The sequence below is a fragment of the Psammomys obesus genome, unplaced genomic scaffold, assembly GCF_907164565.1.
Source record: "Psammomys obesus unplaced genomic scaffold, mPsaObe1.curated_primary_1811, whole genome shotgun sequence".
NCBI lineage: Eukaryota > Metazoa > Chordata > Mammalia > Rodentia > Muridae > Psammomys > Psammomys obesus.
The window spans coordinates 2396270-2406028 of NW_026596095.1; positions in this window are offsets into that span (position 1 = coordinate 2396270).

Here is a 9759-nt window from a genome sequence, read left to right on the forward strand (position 1 = left end):
CACACACACACACACACACACACACACACACACACACACACACACACGGCATTCATATAGAACTTCTATAATTATCTGGGTGTTCAAAAGTAAATCCTTAACACTAATGTTGTTATTGATTGAACAGGGTCTCACCTGGAAGATTGTAAACAACTTACAAATAATAGCAATCGTGTCACAGGTCCTGTTAATATGGAGCAAGTCCAAAATCGTCAGACAAAGTTCCCCACATCTCTCTTTCTTGTACCAGAATGTTCTGCTTTACAGAAGAATGAGTTTAATAGGTTCGGAGCTCTCTCAGCTTCTATACTTGGCTCATCCCATGTTCTGACCCTGGCTGTAAGATTAGCCATAGTTTGATGCACATGCAGCCTAGAGAGCTATGAAGATTGCAAGGTGATTTACCGTGACACAACTGACAGAAAATATCCTGCATGCAACATTGTAAGTTCAGTAATTATTACCTATCAACCAACCTCTCTCCCATGGTGAATCCTCAGATATTATCTCTCTAAACCCAGCAGTCAATAATTACAAGAAAATTTGATCATGACAAAACAAAACAGAGAGTGGCAGAAAATAGTTATAGAAACATGGTGAAATTTTCTTTTCAAAAACTCAAAATTGCAGTAATCTCCGGAATGCTTTCTCAGTGTAGCTGGGACGTATTTAGCAGTATTTGTTTTTCAACAGCCTGTGGGATTGCAACACTATTGACAGGAAAACAGACGAAAGTACACAACTACTTTATGTGTCTACAATTAAATAAAACAGCAGACTTTGTTTCTGTGCATAATAGAAAACATATATTTGATAATAAGATAAATAAAGCTTACGTTCTTACACCTCTTCTATCCACTGTCATTCTATCACACATTTTGGGCAGAGACTAATCACTAAATTCACTTGTATGTAAAGCCTCAGGCCTAAATAAAATATTTGCATGTCTCCAGGGAAGGGGTTAGTTCTGGAGTACAAAGAAAAATGTATCTGAAATGACAGCTAATACTTTGATCAAACCTATGGGAATTTAACTTTAAATTTAGTGGAACAAAGAGGTACGGGGAGATGCTTGTTTGTAGAAGCCACCAAACCAGTATTGTGCAAAAGTCTAAAATTGACCCCTTGATAACAAACTTGGGTACCTCATCACTTTCAGGAAAATAACAAATATGCACTTTAAGTTCTTTACTCAGAATTAATCTCATATCTTCCTGTGTGGATGAAGATTTTACCCCAAAGTATGCTTAGCTCAAAAGCATATTCAATATAAATATTGAAATAAATAAAAATGAAGCTGAAGAATATGATGCAGTTGTTAAGGGAAAGTTTAGCTCATACACAAGGCCTTAGTCTGGTTCCCAGCACCCAATTTAGTCAGCTCACAAATAACCTGTAACTCCAGCTCCATGGAATGCTATACCCTCTTCTGGCCTCCAGAGGCACTTGTACACACACACACACACACACACACAAATAAAAATTTAAAAAAAGAATCATAGTTTTAAAATTTTTTTAAATAGTTTGAAAAAATTGTTTTTTAATATGGTTTTGTCTATAGTTTAATAAAGCTGTAGAAATTTATTTTATAAGTTGTAATAATGACAGTCCTGACACATTTCTAGGAAAAAAAAATCTAAAATCTAGACAACATTGTGTTTTATGGACAATTTGCATACGCTGAAGAGAAATGTTCAGGCTAAATGGTAGTATGATGTCTCAATTGTGACTTGTGTTTGAGAACAAGCCATGACAATATCCTACTCATGTCTTCAAATTTGTTCTTTTTATATAAAATCTTCATCTGTGAGACAAAAGAAGTGATGGATCATCAAACAAACATAAAAAGTCTTGAACAGATCTTCAAGTTAATACTAGGTAACTTCATTCAAGCATAGCATCTGGAAGCAAGCTCAGTGCAGCCAGACAGAATCCTTGCTCGCTAGGAAGCTTCTCAGCAGAATCCTCAGAGATGCAAATCTTTCAGAATCACAGACATTGTTACCAGAGCATCAATATTTCTGAAGTCTCAGAGTTGTCTTAAGTAGCATATCTGTTCAACAAAAAGAATCATATATTCAGATGTGTGTCTTTGGAAAATCACAAGACCCAGTCAACAGAAAGAGAGAGAAAGAAAACCACATCTAAACTGTATCCACTCCTCTGTACTCACTCATTTCCACATACAGTCTTTGTTTTGTCGAATGCTTCTTCTGAGAGTAGCCGTATGTAAGAGTCTCAAAAACCTTTGAGAACAGATCTGCACGTAGATCAAGGGAACACTAAATTATCTGATTAAAAATGACTGGCTTTATGGATGACCCAAGGGCATCCTTTCTCTATTCTGAGCAAACTATTAACCTTATTACATAAGGTTCTTACTATTAAAGTATTTATATATTTAAAACTTGTCTTAATATTTTAGAACCACTACATTTAAAAAAAAGTAATTATTGTGGAGATATTTTTCTGTACTTTCATTGTTTTCTTTATGCAGCTGTAAACCTCTCATTTTCTGTGAACTTGGCATGATTCTGTGAACTAGCAAATGACTGGATACATTTTGACAAACTAATTTAAAAACTATTTGTAGCAGTTTTATTATTGCAATAGTCAGAATCTGGAAACAACACAGATGTTCCTCAACTGAGGAATGAGGAAAGAAATTATGGTACATTTACACAATGGAATACTACTCAGCAATTAAAGATAAGGAAATCATGAAATTTGCAGGCAAATATGGTGGGAACTAGAAAAGATCATCCTGAGTTATCCCAGAAGCAGAAAGACACTGTATATAATCACTTATAAGTGGATATTAGACATATAATGTAGGATAATCATACTAAATCTGTATACCTAAAGAAGGTAAGCAAGAAGGAGGACTCTGGTTCAGATGATCAAGCCCCATTCAGAAAGGCAAATGGGACAGATATTGGATGAGTGAGAATAAAGGGAACACCACTGAGGGCCTCTAAAAGAATCTAAACAGGATCAGATGAATGGGGAGGAGGTCCCCCCTATCAGTGGACTTGGAAAGGGGCACAATGGATATGAGGGAGGGAGGGAGGGACTGGGAGGGAATGAGGGATTGGGACATGGCTGGGATACAAAGTTAATAAAATGTAACTGATAAGAAAAAAATAAAATTCAAAAAAAAAAAAGAATCTACATAGCAGGATATCAAAGCAAATGCTGAGACTCATAGCCAAAATTTAGCCAGAGTGCAGGGAATCCTGTGAAAGAAGGGGAAAATAGTGGGAGCTGGAAAGGTCAGGAGATCGACAAGGAGAGCAACAGAATCAAAATATCTGGGCACAGGAGTCTTTTTTGAGATTGATAAACCAACCAAGGACCATTCATGGAGATAACCTAGCCCCTGCTCAGATGTAGCTCAGTATCCAAGTGGGTTCCCTGTTGAGGGGAATAGGGACTGTCTCTGACATGAACACAGTAGCTGACTTTTTGATCACCTCTCCCTGAAGGGGGAGCAGCCTTACCAGGCCACAGAAGAAGACAATGCAGCCAGTCCTGATGAGACCTGATAGGCTGGGGTCAGAGGGAAGGGGAGGAGGAACTCCCTATCAGTGGATTTGAGGGGGGGCTTGGGAGAAGTTGAGCAATGGAGGGTGGATTTGGAAGGGGATGAAGGAGGGAGCTATAGCTGGGATACAAAGTGAATAAACTGTAATTAATAAAAATAAATTAATTTTAAAAATCATAAAAAATGACTTCAGGATTTAAAAATGACTTCAAGACGAGAACTCCACAAGGAGACCAAGAACCAAAAAATCCTGGCCACAGGGAGTCCTGCAATGACAGATAATACAACCAAGGACCATGCAGAGAGAAGACCTAGACCCACTGCTCAGAGGAAGCCCATAGGCTCCTCAGTTTCCAAGTGGATTCACTAGTAAGGTGATCAAAGCCTGTCTCTGACATGAACTCAGTGGCTGGCTCTTTGTTCACCACCTCTGAGGGGTGCAGCCTTGCCAGGCCACAGCAGAAGATGATACAGCCAGCCTTGATGAGACCTGATAGGCTAAGGTCTGATAGAAGGGGAGGAGGTCCTGCCCTATCGGGGGACTAGGGAAAGGGCATAGGGGGAGGAGAGGGAGGATGGGCAGAACTAGGAGTAGATGAGGGAGGGGCTACAGTGGGGAAACAAAGTGAATAAATTATAATAAATAAATAGATAAGTAAATAAATAAAATTACCTGAATAGCTACAATAGATAACTTCTGGTTCTCTTAACAGAGTGAAAGGTTGGGTGAGGATGGAGAAATAACCCGCTGGCTAAGAATACTTGCTACACAAGCCTGAAAACACACCTCTGATTATTCCCGCCCCTTCATTCCACCCAAAAGTGCCTCACATTTTTATTCATAATTTCTCTGTGCTCCCAAGCATACTCCAGACCTTAAAGCCTTTTTTTTCCATTCTTAGTCAAACTTAATTTTCACTAATGTCCAGCTTTACTTAAAAAAAAAAAAAAAAAAAAAAAAAAAAAAAAAAAAAAAAAAAAACATTTTCTGCTATTAAAGTCCCTGATATTTTTCTGATCACTCAAATGGACATGACTGTTTTTATTTTTGAAGCAGTGTAAGAAAATCGTGTCTTCGCAGTTTCAGCCCTAGGTTGTATAGCGCTTCCAAATGATCTCCATCAAGTGGTAGTTTGTCTTACACAACAAGATTAAAAATGTAAAACTTTTACACCACAAATTATCTCTAATTATATAATGAATATGTCATAGGTTAAATTCAAACATCTGACAGTGCTTCAAGGTAGGAATTTTATAGAGGCAATCAAGTTTATAATTATGGAATATGATCCATTATGAATAAATCTTCAAAGAAAGGAGAAACTGGCCGAGAGATGCCTGGGCAAAGAAGGGAGGCAGAAAATGCAGGAACTTACCCTTCCCCTATTGTTCACAAAAGACAGCACCTCTCCATTCCTGACCTCTAGAATGATACAATAAGCTTCTGTTTTCACAGTTCCTTAGTTCGTGGCTTGTTGTTTGTACCGCACAAAGAACCTAATATGAAGTATTATTATTATTATTATTATTATTATTGTTATTATCTGTTGCATATATATATATTATTATTTCTATTGTTATAGGACACTTGAAAGGGTCATGAGTATTCCCCAATGATGCCATGAACCTCACAGGAGGAAGTGTAAAGAGAAAGTAGCACAGAACTTAAGCTTATGGACCTCACGTTTCCAGTACAGAAAACAAGAAACTCTGCTTACAGATCTAGTCATGCAAAAGTAAACTGTAGATCATTAGACCAATTATATATGCCAAAAACCCTCAGTTATGAAAAGAAGAAACACCTGGAAGAGGGAAGACAATAGGTGGTAAAAAAAAAAAAAAAAAGTAACAAACTTTCAGAGGAGAGTGGGGTGTGGGGTGTTTTTATTTATGCAACTATCAGATAGTGTTTGGCAGACAGATTCTAAATACAAAAGGAAGGCATGAATTAAAATTTAAATATGCATATAAAAGAGCAATAGGTTGAGCTAAGACATATATGCATTTATTTTTTTTTTTGTTCTGGGAATATAACAGCATTTGAGGCAGACATGAGTCTGCCTTTCAGAATTTAAAGTTAATGTAGACATTAACAAAAATAATTGTATTAGTTAAGGCTCATTAATATACCTAATTGGGGGGTACCACTTTAGTTTTAATCAGTATTATACCACCAGATGCCATAATCACATGTATTTTTCTTCTGCTAGCCTTTAAAAATTTGCTGTGACTCAAACTCAAGCCTGCATTTCTACCTTTTAACTTTTATACCTACATGATAACACGTAAGGATCCACCAAACACATGCATATCATATAGTTAATCGAAATCCAGAACCAGTAGAATAGAATTGAGCTGGTACTCGCTCAGTACACGAGAATGGATGCATCATCATTCCAAACAGATGCTGCAGATCTGGAAGATTCCAGGAGGGTCAGGAGTCTTCAGTCTTGGAAACTCTGAAGAAGTTGGATTCTGATATCAGCAAAGGCCCGCTGCATGTGAGGCAGCAACACAGTGAGTGAACACCAGAAAACACTAAGGCCAGCAGGCCATGAAAAGCAAGCTTTTCACTTGCTCCTCCTTAGATGAGGGCCACTGCAAGATGTCACTCACCTTTAGAATGGATCTTTGAACTTCAGTTATGTAACTGAGGGGAAAAAAAAAAAAAAAAACTCACAAAGACATCCAGAGATCAGTCTAATCTAAGTAATCTCTCAGGTGTGACCAAAGGTTTGACTCTTGGGTAATTCTAAATCCTTTTCAGTTGAAAATCAACACAAACCATTAGAAACATTAAGAATGATAGCTAGTAACAATGCTAATAAGAATAATAAAGCTGTAATTGGGTAATATCTGTACCCTAACTAGTGCTAAAGGACTAAAATCATGGAAAACTTTTCCATTTCAGTGACAATGAGAAAGAAAGTGTAGGTGTGTTAAAAATTTTTATTATGAATTTAGTACAAAACAAATCTCATAAGTCAAAATTAGTGAGGTAAAATTGCCCATTTTTTTAAAGTCTGACCAGAAAGTTTCCTCTATTTCCTTCTTTCATAACACTAGTACATTCTCTGAGATGATGCTGAAAAGTCCAGTGAAACAGTCTGTAGTTTCCACAGGGTATGGACCATCTTGTTCTGACACATGAGAAACAAGAAATAAATAGGAAGCCATGCCTCAGAGACTTGCTTAAACTTCCACAGTGAAGAGAAACACAGGTCTGACCACAGAAATTGAAAATCCAAAACGGTACTTCAGAGAGAAAAACCACACCAGAAATAGAAGCAAGCAATCATCTAGAGGACAATTTCAAACACCTGCTGATGATTTAGTCTCACTGCCCAACTCCAGCAGAAGAAAATTCAATACTGTTCAATGAAGTAAATAAAGTATTGTGGAAAATAAAATCCCAGCACCTAAGATAACAATTGTATTGATGTCTGCAGAGCCTGCGTGACAGATGCTCTCGGCTGCCACTGCAGAGGCAACTGCACAGCTATATGCCAGATTTCAGCATCATAAACTTTACAATGTAGACAAACCCATCCTCAAGACAGAGTGATTTGGGCTGATACCTGTGTTGTATCCTTCGGGGGAGCCCAGCAGTCAGACAGACAATGATTCTTTGTGTCAGAGGGGAACTGTTTGCCAGATGGAGTTGAAAAAAGACATGATTCCTCCATAGGTAGTCCTTAAATTGCTCAGATCTCCCATGCCACCTAAAGAATATTATTATGAGCCACAGGAGTAGTATTTAGAGGATAACTTCCTAACACTCCTGAAGAAATTATTAAAGAGATTATAGAAATCCTAAATTGGGGACCAAAGAGACAGATTTGTCCTTCAGAACAATACTGAATAATACTGGCTCACATACACATTGTTTTTAATTTTTAATTAGTTGCTAACCTTTAAAAATCGAAATTTTAGGCTTCTCTTGAAAATTTGGAGGGCCTGAAGCAATGGAAATGAGTGTCCAGTGTATTTTTTGGACAGGGTATTCATTCTCTAATTGGCTGTGTCTTCAAGCATTCCCTGCTGCTTTCTGTGTAGTTGGTTTATATATTTTTGGTTAGCTCTTCTAGGCATTTTATTCCTGAGTAGAGAACTAATATCTTAAGAAGCAAAAAAGGATCAAAAATTGATGATTAGGAATTATTGATCAAAGAAAAAACATGTCCAGGAAAAAGCAAAAGTTTATATGCAATATATTAATAAATGTAATAGAACTCAGATGATTGGCCAGTTACTGGGGAAGGTGTATTGAATCACAAATAAGAGAAAATAAGGGGATGAAATGAACTCTATGATGAGAAGGTTTCTCCTTTATTATCAGAATAGTGAAAACAGCCAAAAACTGGGAAGATCCAATCAAAGCAAAAGTCCACACTTGCAGACTACTGCCCTGCCATGTTCTAGAGGTGAAGGAATCAAAGAAACTTTGACCCAAAATTTACCCTGCTGTAGTTGAAAATAAATGCTGTCAGGCTAAATATGTTCATTCTTAGCCTTATAATTACTATGGTGGTATTATTTTACTTGCTATTACAATCAAATAAAACACAGACACCTGTGAGATTTTATAAAGGCCTTATATCACCTTGGGCTGGGCAGATAATTTTATCTGTGCTATCTCATATCTCTCAGCCCCATCCTCCACCCTAACCATTCTTTTCTGGCTTATCTCCCACTCACAATTCCATAAGTACTTGCTTAGTGTTCATCTAGGTCCCTTTCTCTATCCATGCCATTTTTGGAGTTCTTTTTCCTATCCCACATGGTTTGTGGCTCTCTCTTCACCTAAACCATGGAGGCTTCCTCCTTCCTCCTCTCTTCCTTTCTGTCTCCTTTTCATGATGCTCGTGTTTCCAAAGCCTGAGAAACTTAGCCATACTTAAGTCCTTCCAACCTGCACAAGTACGGGTCTTTAAATCAACCAATCACAGATAATTGGGGAATATTCCTTTTCATCACATGATTACAGGAGATACTTGAACATTGTAACAATATCCATGGTAGGACTGTTACCAGACTTCAAGGCACTGAGATCAGCATTTGAAAACAAAGCATCAGACCAGCCACCAACACCCTGCTTAAAAGATGTTCAGGGATAAAGATAGAGCAAAGATTGAGAAATATCCAACCAATGCCTAGCCCAACCTGAGACCCCCCCCCCAAGGGGGAGAGCTAACCGCTGATGCTGACGCTCTACTATGCTTGCAGACAGGAGCCTAGCATAGCTGCCTCCTGAGAGACTCCACCCAGCAGTGAACCTAAACAGATGCTGAGATTCATAGACAACATTGGCAGAGTGGGAGGAAGGACAATAGGAGCTGGATGGGACAGGAACTCCACAAGAAGACAAACAGAGCCAACTAACCTGGACCCAGGGGAGATTGCGGAGACCGAAGCACTAACCAAGAACCATTCATGAACCATTCATGGACGTCCCCTACACATACATACTCAATGAGCAGCTTGATCTTCAAGTGAGTTCCCTAATAAGGGGAGGGAGACAATCTCTGGCAAGAACTCAGTTCCCTATGTTTCTAGCACTTCCACTTGGTGGGGCCCTGTTCCCAGGCAATCAAGAAAGAGGCTACCCTCAAGCCCTGGATATGACCCAGGTGGGTTCCTGGTGGAGAGCTCTCCTTTTCTGGGGAGTAGAGGAAGGTGCATAAGGAGAAGAGGGTGGGGAGGTAAACTGAATAGATAGATAGATAGATAGATAGATAGATAGATAGATAGATAGATAGATAAGTTTCCTTCCTTCCTTCCTTCCTTCCTTCCTTCCTTCCTTCCTTCCTTCCTTCTTTCTTTTTGGAACTCGGCTGCCATTTGAATTGTGCCTTCCTAGGTTCATTAGTTAGTTTCACTTTGAATGTCAGAGAAAGGATGTAGGAAGGGAAGTGTTTGTGACACAGTGAATGGCACCACAAGGGAGGATATAACTAACTTGCCTCAGTAGCAGTGTGAGCCACTGTACTATGAGTGATGAATGGTTTCCTCATAGAGGCTGTGGAAAAGTCAGTAGCAGTGAAAGCAGCACTCATATTCCGAAAAAAACCTCGAGAATCTGGAATTCAAACTTAAAGTAACATAAAGTAAACTTACCTCTTGAGTTCTTGCTTCAAAATTGGAGTAATCTAGAGAAAAAGCTGTGCCTGGTCATTAGCATTAGAGGCTGAACTATATGAAAGAACAATAAAGTA